Genomic DNA, 15831 nt, shown 5'->3' with positions numbered 1-15831 from the left:
TCCTTGACTGCCTTCCCAGGCCACAAGCAGGGAGCTGGATGGGTAGTGGAGCTGCCAGGATTAGAACCGGCGCTCGTATAGGATCCCGGGGCGATCAAGGCGAGGACTTTAGCCACTAGGTCACGCCACCGGGCCCAGAGTCACATTTTAATCAGCTGTTTGCATCCTAAAGCGCTGCAGCAACATCAGATATGCAAACTAGTAGCCTCAGAATATACAATCCGTCAGCACAGCTTAATACAGCATCTTCTCTGAAGGAATTCTGGTATATTGAATAAAGGTTTTTCTTTTTATTTCATCAAAAAGACATTCTTTCTTCCTGTTAAAATGGAAGCAAATTGCTAGGCAAGAACTGAGATTAGTCTTTGAAGAATCTATGTCACCCCATGAGCCTTTTCGATCGTGGAGCTTAATCTGTTTATCCTGTGAATACCGTGTAAAAGCTAACTCTAAATACTGACATAGCGGCCAAGGCTACCCTCACGTTCCAAACCATTTCCCTGAAAGATGTTATTTTAGGTTCACCCATTTTGAACATTTTTCTATCTAACTGCTTATGTAAATTTACATATATACAGACACACGATTGTTCCTGAAAGAAGGGAAATTAGAATATCCTAATGTGGTACTGATGGTAAAGATTACAGAGCGAGGGTCCAGCACAGTGGCCTAGCAGCTAAAGTGCTGGCCTCGCATGTGCCAGGAAGCTCTATGGGCACCAGTAGTAATCCCGGTATCACAAGCTCCGTGCTTGTGGCCTGGGAAAGCCGTCAAGGACGGCCCAAAGCCTTGGGAACCTGCACCTGCATGGGAGACCCTGAGGAAGCTCCTGGCTCCTGGTTTTGGATCGGTGCAGCTATGGCCATTGAGGTTACATGGGAAATGAATCATCGGATGGAAGATCTTCCTCTCTGTCTTTCCTCTTCTCTGTATAGCTGAATTTGCAATCTTCAAAAAAAAGGAGGGGTTAAAACGTGAAGAAAGATGTTAGGCAGAGTATGCTGTTGGGCGGCCTCTCTGCGCACTCTGGCAGAGGTGAGGGGGTTCTGCTGCAGTGACAGCGGCATGGAGGAGGAGAAGGAGAATGCAGGGTGCTATGCTGGGAGCTCGCCCAGGACGCTCGGTGGCGGCAGCAGCGACACCGGAGCGCGGGCGGGGCGGCCAGAGAGTCCCGAGGTCGAGGTCAGCTCCGGGGTGTTGCGCACACCACGAGAGGCCGCGATGGCGAGCGCGAGCTCAACCGTCAGCGGCGACGGCGAGGCAGCGGCGCTGGGCCTCGAGCTGGCCACGCTCAGCCTGCTGCTGGGCGCGAGCCTGGCGGGCCACGTGCTGCTCGCGCTGCTTGTCCTGTGGGAGCGCAGCCTGCACGCGCCCTTACTGCCTGCTGCTGCACCTGTGCCTGGCCGCCGGGCTGAGTGCCGCCGGGATGAGCGCGCTCTCCTGCCAGTCCTGCTGGCTGCGCGCGCCTGGCCGTGGGCCGCCCCGGGAGCCCTGCTGGGCTGCGCTGGGCTGCGGGCTGCTCTCCTTCCTGGTTTCAACGCCCCCTTCCTGCTGCTCGGAGTGGGTGTCTCCCACTACCTGGCCATGGCCCACCACTGCTTCTACGCTGAACTCCTGGCCAGCTGGCAGTGCCCCACCATGCTGGTGTGTGTCTCCTGGGCGCTGGCACTGGCCGCGGCCTTCCTGCCCGTGCTGGACCACGGCCGAGACAAGCATGCGCCCTGTGCCCTGGAGCAGCGGACTCATGGCGCTTCAGGCGCTTGGCTTCCTGCTGTTATTCAGCATGGTGGTGGGTGCCACATACCTAGTCTACCTCTGTCTGCACTTCTTCATCCATGATCGCCACAAGATGGGACCTGCGCGCCTAGTCCCCACTATAACCCACGACTGGACATTCCACGTCCCAGTGCCACTGGCCCGGCAGCTGCCAACTGGACAGCGGGCTTTGGTCGTGGACCTATGCCACCCGTGCTCTTGGGCATCCTGGCGGTGGGGCGTGGCCATTGCGCGCTGCCTGTTCGTGCTGGAGGAGTTCAACACTGAGAAGTGGTCCAAGCCAACCTTACGGCCTCAGTGTGGCTCACCTTCCCGCAGGCTGGCATCAACCCCATTGAGTGCTTCCTGTTCAACAGGGAGCTCAGGGACTGCTTCTGTGCCCAGTTCCCCTGCTGCCAGAGCCCCCAGGTGGTGCAGGCCTGCCGCCTTTGTGACTTGAAAGGCATTGGGCTGTGAGGGCTCCATGCAAACCTGGGAACTGGCACATCCGCAGCTCTGCCAACCTCTTCAGCCTGGGCAACGCTTCTGGAAAGATTTTCGGTTTTGAAGCTGCCTTGAAGGTGACTCTCAAAGTGAACAAACACCTGGATTGTACAGACCTGTGGTCTGTTTGTGGGTGGGTGGTTTGAGAATGGTGGAGGTGGGGTTGGGGTTAAAGAGGAGGTTCCATGTGCCAGGCTCGTCCCAGCTCCAGCCTCTCCCAGCAAAGGATGCTTTCAGGCATTCTGGGCGGCAGGAGGCTCCACCTTCTTGTCCTGGATCTTGGCATCTTCTTTGCCACGTGTGGTTGCTTTTCTCCTTTCTTTGAAGTGCAGGCTACACTCATTTGATCCTTGGACTAGTTGAAGGATCCTGGCCATTTCCTGCAGTAGCTGTCTCTAGGGTGACCTCCAAGTGACACTCTTCTTTCTTTTTTCTTTTTTGCAAAGGAGAAGAGGCTGGGGAGGGATTGGCTGCACATGTCCCATTTCTTGACCCTTGTGTGCACCAGCTAGTGTGGGGTTCAGTTCAGTCACCCGCAGGAGCCTACACACATACTGGTGCATGCAGCTGCCTGGTCAGTTCTGTCCCCAGCCCCATATCTCACACAAACTAGCAGGTGCTGTGGCCCAACTACCAGAGCCCTTTCAGAAACCTGGGTGCTGAGGGACCCTGGCAGTCCCTTCCCCTGGGTGAGCTCCTCACATGACCTTGAACTCCTGGGCACCACCATCTAAGGATCAGGCCTGGGGTCAGCGTGGCCGGCATGTGCATCCATGCTCATAGCGGCTCTTCCCCAGCAGGGCAGTGCAGACCCCTGGGGTCAGCAGGTCTCTGCCTGTGGCTGGGGGCTGTGAAGCTTCTGACCACTCAACAGGAACCTGGGGAAACTGCTGCAGCTGGGCTCTGAGGGGCACAAAATGGGAGCAAATGCATTCCAAACAATTTATTTGGCAGCAAGAGGGTGAAAACTCCTAAGAGTTCCTTCAGGAGGGCACAAGGGGGCACAGCCTGGTGACTCCAGGCTCAGTGCCTGGACTCAGGTGCCTAGTCGGCCAAGAGGAGTCAGGGAGGGGCCAGCGAGGAGGCCTCCAGCTAGGGAGCACAGACGGGGCTGTTCTCCCATCAGGGAGGCTCGGGGAGGCAACAGCCCATCAGCATCACCATGCTGAAGGAGAGTCCGGTGGAAGTCTTGGCAGGAAGCCGTCTTCAGCCCTGTGTCTGGGCCCCGGATGGCCTGCATGAGCCTTGGACCAACAGGCTTGAAGGAATGCAGGGAAGGGACCCGTGGGCCCTCCTGGCTGCCCAGCTCTGGGGCCGGGCCCTCTGTGCCATGCACAGGCACCGGGAGATTGGACAGACTCCACCACCGGAGCAGCCTTCCTCTGTGCCATACGCTCCATGGGGCCCTGGTGGGGCTGGACGCACGTGCAACCCCCCATGCCTGCACTGGAGCATCTCGGTCAAGGTACTCAAAGATGTCTTCCTCGCAAGAGTTTTCCTCCTTGTCTGTATCTTCTACCCAATCAACACAGACGGAGGGTGGTTCTGAAAAGCTAGTGTTGGCGAGGGAAGCTGGAGACTCAGGGCGCTGGCCCAGCGGCCTGGGGTCCTGAGCTGTCTCCCTGCCCTGCAGGGCTGTGGGGAAAGCAGCAGGCCTCTCAGGGACGTGGCCCTGCCCATGGCCCTGGCTGCACGCCTCACTGGGCTTTGCTGAAAGGAAAAGAAAGAGCAGGTTTGCTTCTCCACAGGGACCAAGTGGCCTGCAGGGTAAACCGCCCACACCTAATCCCTCGGGTCCCTAATGCCAGGGGTGACATGAGGACACCCTCCAGGCTGCTGACCCTGAAACTGGCTGTGTGTGGCCTGGGCCAGGGCAGTGTCAGGGGCACTTCTGGATCCCCTGGATGGCTCCCTGCATGGCCCCCTAGATGTGCATGGGCCCTGAGCGCCCTTCCTCTCAGGCTCATTTCTGGGTCACATGGCATCCACTGAGGATCCGTGGGTGCCCCTGTCACCTAACCCCCTGCTTCTGTGTGCCCCATCATGGGAATGGCTGGCCAAGGAGCTGTGAGTTCCCCCTAAATGGCCAGAATGAATCTGAATGCTCCAGAGTTGGTGGGAAGAGCCAGCGTGTTGGGCAGAGATGCAGTCCCGGGCAGCCCTGGGGGACAGGGCAGGCTCTCCTTCACAGTGCGGGGCAGGGCAGGCTCTGTGCTCCCAGTCCCTGGGCCTCTGCCACCTGAGGACATAACATGAACCCCGTGTGCTGGACTATTCAGCCATCACCATCTCTGCTCCCCCAGGACACAGGGAAGGCACCCGCTGGGAGGCACAGCTGGGCCTCGCCTGTTCCTGCCCAGGCCTGCCCTGGGCCCACTCTACATCCTCCAGCTGGGACAAACCATCTCTGTTTCGCATGGCTGACCCAGGCTCTCCAGCCATCTCCAGCAGCAGCTGTGAGCAGGTACAGGGACTCCCATCACACACAGGTGCCCTCAGAGGCCTTGGCCCCAGCTGAGGCTGCAATGCCACACTCAGCCACACTCTGGGTTGTACTCAAGGACATTCAGTCCTGGGCCCACATGTGGAGTCAGGGAGACTGAGCCTTCCAGGTGGGGAGGCGCCTCTGTGGGGATAGGAGAGCCCCTGCACCTTCCCCACATGAGCACATCTGGAAGCTGCCTGAGGCCCAGCCAGGCCTTGAGATCAGAAGCTTCTCAAACAGAACCGAGGAGCAGGGGAACACAGGGCCATGAGGAGGAGGTAGAAGGCCCCACAGCCAGGTCCTCCCACTGCTGACACGCCCAAGGGAGGATCGGGCCTGAGTCCTGGGCAGAGCCCCCACCTGCGGGAGGCAGCAGGCACTTTCGCTTGGCCAGCTCATGCTTGGACGCCTGCAGCTGCTTGATGACAGCGTCATCGTCCACGTCCCAGTCTTGCCTCAGGGTCACCTGCAGGAACTCCCTGATGTGGTTCCGGGTCCTCTTGAGCAGGCGCTCTAGGCAAGAGGGTGGCTGTCAGACAGGCAGGGTCCACAGGGATGGCCCAGCAGCCACAGCTGCTCCAAACCCTGTCCCTGCACTAATAGCTGCCAGCTGCTGCCCCGGGAACCCATGGGTGTCAAGCCAAGCATGGAAGGGACTGGGCAGGGCCACACTGCCGGGGAGTGACCCTGCTGATGCCTCCCTGTGGACTGTGCTGGACTGATGGGGTATCCCAGGGACATTCTCAGTGCCCTCCCGGGTACCAGGGCTCCCCAGGCCTCCTCATCCCCACCTAAAGCCCTGTTCCCTGGGCATCTCCAGGGGACCCCAGCTCCTCTCCCCTGGCACTCTGGCCTCTCCAGCCCTGGGCACTTACTTTGGTTCAGTTTCAAGGCCACATAGCCCATGGTGCTGAGCACGTGTGCCCCTTCCAGGATAAAAATATCCCATATCCTCAGGGCCAGCGGGAACGGCACCTAGGAAGAGCAGGTGTGAGAGGACCCCACCCATCCAGGCCTGAGCTGGACCCCAGGTGCTGCAGGAGGGACAGTGCCCATGCCCCACCACAGGTGCAGACCCTGGAAGCTGCCTCACATGAAGCCATAGGCTCCTATGTGGGGACTCCTCTCGCTAGCTGCTGGGGCCACGTCTGTCAGCCACATCTGAGCATGCAAGCCCAGAGAGAGGAGGCTTGAGGCTTGGCCAGCACAGACAGTGCCATGAGGGCCATGGAGAGGGCTCTGTGTGTTGGAGGACATGGGAAGGCAGATGCCACTGTGACCTGTGTGTGACATCAGGGCCCTGTGTCCAATCCAGCAGTGAGGCCGCAGCACAGCTCCACCCTGCGGAGGCTGCCCAGGCCTTGGGCATCTCCTGCCTCCTCCTGCAGGCTCAGGGCTTGGTCAGGCTTCTCCAGCAGTGTGCCCAGGGCACCTGTCCCTCCCTGCTGGCTGGGAGACTCAGCATCTACTTGGGCCACCCCCTGCAGGGCAGGGTCTCCCTGTGTAGAGCAGGGTCCCTCCTGGGTCTGCTGAGGTGGGTGAGCTCAGCTCTATTGTGGACAGCATGTAGGGGGTGCGGGCAGGAAGTCAGGCCCTGGGACAGCAGATTCCCTGGGTTAGGGATTCCTGGGGCCACTTACCTCATCCAGAAAACCTTGGGTAAACCAGCGGGCGATGGTGTCACCGAACTTCACTCCCTGCTTCTCCTGAGAAAGAGGCAGGGGGAGCTGAGAGCTGGGAGCAGGCCTAACCTGCTGCAGTGCATGTTGGAGGACATGGGAGGTTAGACATCATGTGGGCTGAGTCCCTTAGCTGTGCCCACGGGGTGCAGGGAGCCCGGGAGCAGATGCATCTGCACCTCACGGCCACACAGGTTTCTTGAAACCTTTACAATCTCAGTGGACCATGATCTGGAAAGCAAGGCTCATGCCCACACTGGCGCAGACCTGAGGAACCAAGGAAAGGCTTGGCAGCACAGGCCTACGTGTATAAACGAGGACTGGAGATTTGGTGGGACTCCATCCCTGTGTCCAGGGCCCTGGGGCAGAGCAAGGAGGCTCTCACTCACCAGGTGTTTTCCAAGAGTTGGGAGTGTGCGGTGCACGATGTGTCCCAGATGTTCCAGGAGTGTCTCCAGCATCGGTGATCCCGGTTTGTAGAGCCCTGAGTAGGATCAGCCCCAGGCCTGGGATCAGAGCCATTTCCCAGGAAGGCAGCACAGCCACAGGCAGGGCCAGAGGAGACTCTCAGGGGACAGGTGGGTGGACAGATGGCCAGGGAGAGAAACCTCAGCATGTGGGTGCATACAGGACTGTGTGGGAGGCAATCAAGGCTGCCCCGGGTGACTGTGGGAAACACTGCAGCCAGACTCGGTGCATCGTGACCATGCCAGCGTGCATGAGTTGGGCAGGGGGTTTGCGTAGTGGGGCTGCTGCCTTGGTGTTCAGTGGGTGGGAGTCTGGGGAGACCCTTGGAGGCACAGAGGCCAGCGTGGATATGAGTCAATTGGACACGGACAGGACCTATTGGTCTGGAGGTGCCCACACAGGTGAGAGCCAGAGCAAAGCTGCAGGGCCTTGGGTGATGGGGAGGGCAGTGTGTGGCTCAGCACAGGAGGCCTCTGCCAGCCCTGGCATCTAAGGAACTCTCCAAAGGGAGATTTCCTCCACACCAGGAGCCAGTGAGGACACAGACCCAGGCACCTGACTACGTGTCGGGAGTGGACTTGGCTGCGCAGGGCCCACCCCTCCCATCTACCTACCAGACATTGAGTATTTTTCGTTCTCCATCAGCTGCACCAGGGCCCAAAACGCGTCCTCCTCACCAAGCCACATCAGCAACAGTGCCACGATGTGACTCAGGCCCTGGTCATAGCCAACCACCTCCTGCAAGAGCCCAGAACATTGTGTCAGCATAACTCAGGTGGGTTGGGTGACCTCCCTGGGAGGGTTGGTCACCTGCTGAAGGGAGTAGGAGGATGGAGGAGGGAACCCCTGGGCCTGTCATGCCCCTGACTCTCAGGGCTTTAAGAATTGGAGTGTGTGGGGCCCAGCGGCACAGTCTAGTGGCTAAAGTCCTCGCCTTGAACGCCCCGGGATCCCATATGGGCACCGGTTCTAATCCCGGCAGCTCCACTTCCCATTCAGCTTCCTGCTTGTGGCCTTGGAAAGCAGTTGAGGATGGCCCAGATCCTGCACCCATGTGGGAGACCCGAAAGAGGTTCCTGGTTCCTGGCTTGGGATCGGCGCAGCACTGGCTGTTGTGCGCACTTGGGGAGTAAATCATCAGATGGAAGATCTTCCTCTCTGTCTCTCTGCCCCTCTGTATATCTGACTTTGTAATAAAAAATGGATCAATCTTTAAAAAAAAAAAAGAATTGGAGTGTGTGCCAGGTTCCCACATTCCTGGAGAGTGCCCTGCAGGGCCTCAGCTCAGGAAGTGGCTGGGGGAGTCAAGAGGCAAGCACATGTGTGTACCCCAAGAGTTCAGGGTGGGGCAGGCTGCTGTGGGAATCCAGGCTGCACCCCTAAGGCAGCTCCTGCAGCTCTGTGTTCTATAGGTGCCCTAGTGGGTACCACTTCAGACAGAAGGAAGAAGCACTCGGGTCAGGCCTGCCAGGACCAGAGCAGAGAACAGACACATTATGAATGTGGATCCATGCTGTCTGGCCACCACTCATTCAGGCACCAGGCAGGGTTCCTGGGGCTGAGTCAGGGGGATGGGGATGCCCAGACCTTGTTGGGGGTCTCCCGAGGTGTCCGGCAGCTGCACCCAACATGGGAAACCTCTGAGTGGGTTTGTGACATCATGGAATTGTGTGGAGTGGCATTCAGTCCCATGGCACCTGCCACGTGTCTGATGGGGGCCACAGACTGCCCAGGCTTGACTGTGATGAGCACTGCAAAGTGGCACAGCTTGCCCATCCTCCCTGTGGAACACTGGTACTCTGAGAAGCATCCTCCACCCTGCCTGCTCCTGGGCTACAGAGAGCAGATCACGGGGAAGGCACTCCTCTTTCCAGAACTCGAGGTGGGGTCCAGAGCCTGGCCCCTGCACCTAGTCTCTCTAGTGTGGATTACAGAGTCCCCAACAAGCCCACCTTGGTTCTCTGTGACAAGGGACTCCCTGGATGGACAGCCCAGAAACAGAGCCTGGAAAAGGCATTTGAGAATACTCACGGGATTGTACATCGCATAGGCTGCCAGCACTTCAAATAAGGCCCGTTGTCTGCAAGACAGAGAAGGCGGCGCTGCTTCCTTGCCACCCATCACACCCTGCCAGTCCCACAGAGGGCCCAGTCCACTGCTCTGCCACAGCAGCAGGGCTGTGCTCAGGGCACCTGCATGTTCTGCACTGTCTGGGTGAGGGCTGCCCACCGGGACCCACACACATCTCAGGGGTGCAGTGTGTGCAGTTGGACCTTCCTTCTGCTGGCTTTCCATTTTGCACAGCCAAGGTGCAGTCCGAGGGTTTTCCATGCCTCAGAGAGTCACCACCCACAGCCAGTTCAGCCATGTGAGGAGCAGTCCCTGGGCCCAGCCGTTCCCATGGAGTCTTTGGCATCTCTCACCCTCCACCAGCCTGGGCCACCCTTGCCTCATCCTTGCCTCATCCTTGCCTCTGGCCGTGGCCTCTTTCAGCTCTCCTTGAATGGCTCACAGCATCAACGGCTGGCCTTGAGGGTCTGTCTCCTGACTCGCCAGAACACACCCGAGTTCCCTCAGGTCAGCAGAGGAGGGACCTGGGCTTCCTGCCTCTCCCTGAATCTCTGATCCCTGTCTCGGGATCAGACGCCACACAGATGAGCCGTTCCCAGGTGACCATCACCCAGGCTACCTCCATGTTTCGTGAGTGTGAACACAGCAGAGGACCCGAGTAGGCGGTTCTTCTTTGCACTGGGTTCCTCAGTGGCTGGGGAAGTGTGCATGCGTGTGGTGTGTTCCCATGGGAATTGGATGTCGCTCTCTGTGAGCATCTGCCCAGGGTGCTGTTGAGCACCAGGACCTCTGCCCCTTTCTCCTCGCAATGACCCAGACCCATGTCTGTCCCACACTCACGGCCACAGTGTCCTGATTGGATCATTTCACCATTCTAGCAGCAAGTGCAGGCACCCATGTTGATTCAGGCACTAAGCCTGTGTCCCTTGGGGACGAGATGCATTGCCTGTACTTTCACGCAGTGTCCCCCCACCTTCCCCCGAGCCTGTGTCCCTGGGTGCTGGCAGGCTGTCCATTGCTCTTGGTTAACAATTGCGCTGAAGGGTTCTTTGCATATTCTGGCAGTCATACCATGATGACGTGTGAGTGCCATAGGTTATCTTCCCTTGAGTTTCTTTTCCTTTCATTCTCTCCATGGCGTCTTTGGAAATAGTATAGAGTATAAATAAGGCCTATGGGTCTACTATTTTTCATCATAAATGCCCTGTGCTTTAGGCCTGCATCCAGTCTCCCCCAGATCCCTGGCTCCTCCACAGCCCCCAGGACCCCAGCAGCCCAGAGGCCTTACTTCATTCCATAGCACTCTCTGAAAAGCAGGTGATTTGGGAACGTCCACTGCACCGCAATGTCAATCAGATGGAATTGATCGCAATGCAGACGGGCCTGCTCTTTCAGCATCTGCACAGGGGACAACTATGGTCAGCATCAGGCCAACGGCATGACCACATCCCTCTGCCAAGTCCCCTCCAGCCCACAGCACTGCTCAGGCATCAGCCCCAACCAGGTCTCAGATCCTCCCCACTGGGTCCTCAGCCACACCCTCATCAGCCTCAGTGCTGCCCCCTGCAGGAGAACCCATCTTCATCCAGACAGTGGAAGCTGCCCTTGGCTTTGACCTGACCCTGGGCAGTGACTTGCTCCCAGCCCAGCTCTCAGGGGCAGCTACCAACTCAAGACTTGGCGTTGGTGATGTGAGGGATACGACTGGCAACACCAGTGGGCCCTGTTTCCTGATGGCAGCTCAGGAGGGTGACAGTTGGCCCTTGTTGCCAACCCTCTCAGGTCCGGGCTCCCACATCTCCCAGCAGTTGCTGACGGCTGAGTGTGACAAGTGGACCAGCCACTTCAGATGTGGGCATTGCTGGGTGATGCAAGGCCAGGAGAAGGCAGGCCCCGGTGAGGGCAGGCCAGGTAGCACAGAGCCTGTGGAGGGTCAGAGTGTCATGCTGCAGCCTCCTGTCCATCATGGACCTACCTAGCCACTGCTCAGTGCCTGCCCCATGCCAAGCTGCCCAGGTGTGCCCAACAGGGAGAAGGGCATGGCCTGGTCAGAAGCACAGGTGGCCAGGCATGGCAGGGTCTGAGGAGCAGGAGCCTGGGAGATGAAGGCAGGACGGGGAGGCGAGCCAGGCTCCATTGCTGAACCACCCACCTTTGGGCACCCAGGCTCCTGCTGAGGCCTGAACAGGGCAGGTGCTTGCAGACTGAGGGCAGAGCCGTACCTCAAATGTCCCCGGGTTCTGGGCCTTCTTTGCATCCACATCCAGAAGTATTTTCCACACTTTACCTCGCACCCTGCTGGGGATTCCCTTGCAGCATCTCTGGTGGAACTGCAAGAGAGAGGGGGCTCAGGAGAGTGGGGCCATGGACACTCTGGGGGAGACGCATCAGGGGAGGGACCAGAGGGGGGAATCCATGGACTCCATGTGGTGTCAGCAGAGGGAGGGTCTGCCTGGGCCTGGTGACCCACAGTGAGAGGAGGGGCAAGGCTGAGGGCCCAGGTTGGCATGCACTGCCTGCTCTCTGTGGGATCTGCATCTGGGCATTAACACAGTGGTGACCCTGGCCTGTTTCCTAGGAGAGTCCCCTGCATGTGTGGACATGGGGTTTAGGTGACCCATGTTCTTTAGGGCAGGACAGTTAACCCCGGGTGTCTGAGAGGCAGAGATGTCCAGCCCAGCAAAAGGCACTGCTCATCCCTGTGCTTCTCAGTGTGGTCCCCAGGGGGCGCTCCCTTCCACAGTACCTTCTCAGTGCTGCGGTACTTGCAATAGTTTTCCAACATTTTGACCCACTTTCGGAGTCTCCGGGAATCCTTCCGTCTTTGCTGCAAAAGGAGAGAGGATGGGATGATTCCAGTGTCCGGAAGGAGCCCTGGATGTCACAGAGCTTGTGGCTCTCACCCCCACAGGTGCCTGCAAGCAAGGCAGGGGCAGCACCTTGTGGCTCCCACTGCCCACCTCCTGCACCCACGTGCTCCCCAGCTCTGCTTACCAGAGGAGGGGCCCATGGCCAAGGACTGGCTCTCACCTTAGTCCCCAGGACACTGTCCCTGGGCTGTGACTTCTCCCTGGAAAGGAAGGGGATGGAAGCAGAGCCGTGAGTCTCAGACCGGGCACTTCTACCTCCAAAGGCGTCAGGGAATAACCAGCCGCATCACCTCAGTCCAGGGAAGTGAGAAGGGAAGAGGGGAGGCGGCCATCCTGCTGGCCCATGCCAGGCAGGCCTCAGTGGCTGTGAGCTCAGGGCTCCAGGGCCAGGCAGTTGCTGTCTGTGGGGTCTAGTGCTGGCATCAGGCCCATGCCCTGGGGAGTGGCAGCCCCTCTGCAGCAGCTGTGAGGCTACTGGCCTGAGCAGGCACAGGACACCCAGGGGCGAGGGACTGTGTGCCCATGTCAGCCATGCAAGGAGTCAGCCTGGAATAAGCCAAGTCTGGCCGGCCCCCTGACACCTGCTCAGAGTGTGCCCCCTGGGATTGGGGTACCTGGGTCCACCTCAACCCTCCTAGCGACCACCTGCTCTCCCTAATTCTCTTAGCTCACTGTGCATGAAGTGCCTGTTCCCACTTCAGATGCCTCCATCTGCCAAGACCTTGGCCATTTCTCCCACTCAGGGTCTATGCTTGCCTGGGTTCTGAAGCTCCTGGAGCCACTATCCCCTGCCTAACCCAGTCCTACGGTGGGCAGCTAAGGCATGTCCAGGGTCAGCCTGAGATCCACCCCTCCTACTCACTCATACCCATCTCTGGGCCTCTCTGCTGTGCAGCACAGCTGTGGGGTGGGGCAGCCTCAGAGCCTGGCTCCTGCACCCCAGCCACACACTCCCCCCAACACAGACCAGGACCTTGTCTACAAACCCCCCTGCCCTGTGTTTGGAGGCCCCGGGCAGTTCATAGTCCTGAGATCATGCCCTGGCTCTCCCTCAGATCTGACTCAGCAGCACTTTAGCCTGACTCCTGTACCCCAGCCACCTGCTGGACAACTGCTCCCCGGGCAGGCTGGTGCCCAGTGCTGGGCACACAGCTCTGTGATGCTGATGGTCGGGCCACACCTCCTGGGAACAGTGCTAGACCATCCGAGGGACCTCAGAATCAAAATCTCAACCATTTGTTCATGGCTCATTGCTACTAAGAATCTGTGACAGCTCTCAGACCAAACGGCCTATGTGACCTTTAGCACTGAAGGGCTCCAATTCTCCTGAATCAAGGCCCAAGGCTGGTGATCTCACTGGTGGCTCCCAGGAATTAAGTGGGTGGTTACCTTAATTGCTGAACCAGAGAAGAGCCAGGCATGGGCTGTGCAGCTGAGATAGGTAGGGAACATCTGGTATTTCCCTCTCCTTGCAGACTATTGTGAATTGCCCCTTTTCAAGCTGTTGTGGACTGCCCCTAGGAGAACCTGTGAGTGTGCTATTGGGGGCTGCACTCCGGTAAGGGTGTTGGTCTGGGCTGGCCAGTCCTGCTCTCAACCAAGAACACAAGCTTGGACATTCCAAGCTTGAATAAACCGTCCTTGTGCACTTGCATTGACTTCAGACTCCTGGGGATTTCTGGGATCTCAAAATCTGGGTACAACACATCAGCTTGCCCCATGTCTTCAACAGAAACAGGCCCGATCCAAGTGCCCAGCACCTGTTCTATGCCAAGCTCCATCGCCGCCTATGTCCCAGGTCCCTCACTGAGTCACCCTGCTCTGGCCAAATGTTGACCCGGGGCTGCCCTGGCACGGCAGCATGGGTCAAGGTCAGGATCTGGGGATAGGTGTGCTCCTCGTGGTAGGGGCCATCTTGCTCTTTTGAAAGATTTATTGATTAGGAAGATACATGTACAGGAGAGAGAGAGAGAGAGAGAGAGAGAGAGAGAGAGAGAGAGAGAGAGAGAGAGATCTTCCATCCAGTGGTTCCATCTCCAGATGGCCAAACAGGGGTTGAGTCAGGGCAAAGCCAGGAGCCAGAAACTCCATCTGGGTCTCCCACAGGGGTTCAGGGGCACAAGCACTTGGCTCATCTTCCACTGCTTTCCCAGCCCATCGACAGGGAGCTGCATTGCAGGGGGAACAGCCACAACACAAGCTGGTATCCATCTGGGGTGCCCGTATTGTGGGTAGTGGCTTAGCCTGCTGCAGCCCCGTACCAACTGCAGGGGTTTCTGAAGTCCATGCCTGCCCAGAGATGAGCTGGAGTGTGAGCAACTCACCGCAAGAAGCCAAAATGGTCCGGGATGAGCGTGATGTTGTCTTCGTCCTCATCTCCAGGATCAACAAGGAGCCTTCTCCGGGGTCCCTGGAGCCTTCTCCGGGGTCCCTGAATCCAAGAGGGGATTGCGGTCAAAAGCCAGGGGTGCTCGGAGTCCAGCACCCCTGAGCAGCCCCTCTCTGTTTTGTGACCCAGAGATGCCAGGGCTTGGCATCACAGGCACAGTCTGAGGCAGTGACCACCTCCTCCCCAGCACCTGCCCTGTACCTGTTCATACAGGGAGAAGATCTGAGCTCTCTCCTCCGCCATCAACTGGGCTTTCTCCAGGAACATCAGGGTCCTCAGGGTGGACCCATTGAATCTGCAAGACACACACACACACACACACACACACACACACACACACACACACGTGACCCAGTGCAAACGAGTGGACAGGAACTGATGCCCCATGAGGTCTGTCTCCATGGTCAGAGAAGGGAACAGCCTAACAGCCAGGCAGGCAGGCATCTGGTGGCTGGGTTCCAGTGCAGGGGACAGAAGGATGGTGGTGCAGGGATGGCTTGCCAGCAGGGAGACTCTGCCCCCAAGCAGGGCAACCAACTCCTGGGGTCTCCCTGACTCTCTCAAACTCCCACATCACTGGGGCTCACAGATTGGCCCTGCTGTTTTCCAGCCACCCTGTACCAGGTGAGAGCTGAGCAGAATAAGGGCTGTGATCCCACAAGGACACACACAGAGACACGTTCACACCCGCTGTGCGGATGCAGCAGAGCACAGTGTAGCAGTGAGGTGGCTGTGCACACGCCCTGAACACAGGGGCACCCCTCACAGCTCAGTGGCTCAACCATGGACAATACACCTGAAAAGCCAGGGCATCCCACCTGGGACTGGCTGTCCCCATGTCACAGCATACGCATTGACTAAGTCCCACTCACCTCCTTTGAGAATCCATTGAGTTTTCCAAACGTGTCTCCTACTGTCACTTCTAACACCTGCACAGTTTGCTAGTCAGCACACTACAGGCCACTGCTTGTTTCACTCTCAGGATGTACACCTGTGAGTGGCTGTGACATCATGAATGCTGCCAGCTGCTCACAAGAGGGGTCTCAGGCAGCAGGGGGGCCAGGGTCCTAAGCCCCGCCTTCATCCACAGTCACCAGGGAGAGGGCCCGGGCTCTCTCAGGGCCCAGGAGGAGGGGGGCAGATAAGGCTGGGATGCCATGGCCCAGGGCTGCCAGTACCCTCTTTCTCTGCCACCTGCCGGGAAGGTCCCCATCCCAGGAGACTGGGCCTCCTGCCCCTCCTTCACTTACTCCTCTGCACTTGGATTCTCTACCAGCTGGGAAGGTCAGCTCAGCAGAGACAGAAAAACTCAGGGAGCAGTGGGGAGCAGAGAGAAACTGTGCAAAGTCAACGGCAAAGCCCCCGGCACCCACAGCAACATGGAGCTGGAGAAGGTCTCTTCCACCTTCGGGACCATCGGGGTCTCAGGGAGAGTCCTGGGGTCTCAGGGCTCCCTGAACCTCACTGAGCTGCTTCTGTGGGCAGGCCTTGTTGTGTCGGGCGTTCACCCGCATAGGGACCCAGGAAGACCTGCGACGTGGCTGGTGTCTCATCAGTTAGGAGATAACTCAGCAATTCCTGCGCTGCCCACTTCAAAGTGTCATCAAGGAC

General features: G+C 58.5%; 1 protein-coding gene and 1 pseudogene across 1 annotated transcript in view; both read left to right on the top strand.

Annotated features, from left to right (window-relative positions):
• Positions 1-15831, top strand: part of LOC131482427 (USP6 N-terminal-like protein) — a 409820-nt gene that overhangs the window by 244395 nt on the left and 149594 nt on the right. The window lies entirely within an intron of this gene.
• Positions 1222-2232, top strand: LOC131482309 (probable G-protein coupled receptor 27; annotated as a pseudogene).

Source organism: Ochotona princeps, chromosome 17 (assembly GCF_030435755.1).
Source record: "Ochotona princeps isolate mOchPri1 chromosome 17, mOchPri1.hap1, whole genome shotgun sequence".
Classification (NCBI taxonomy): domain Eukaryota; kingdom Metazoa; phylum Chordata; class Mammalia; order Lagomorpha; family Ochotonidae; genus Ochotona; species Ochotona princeps.
This window is presented reverse-complemented; position numbering and strand designations above follow the sequence as displayed.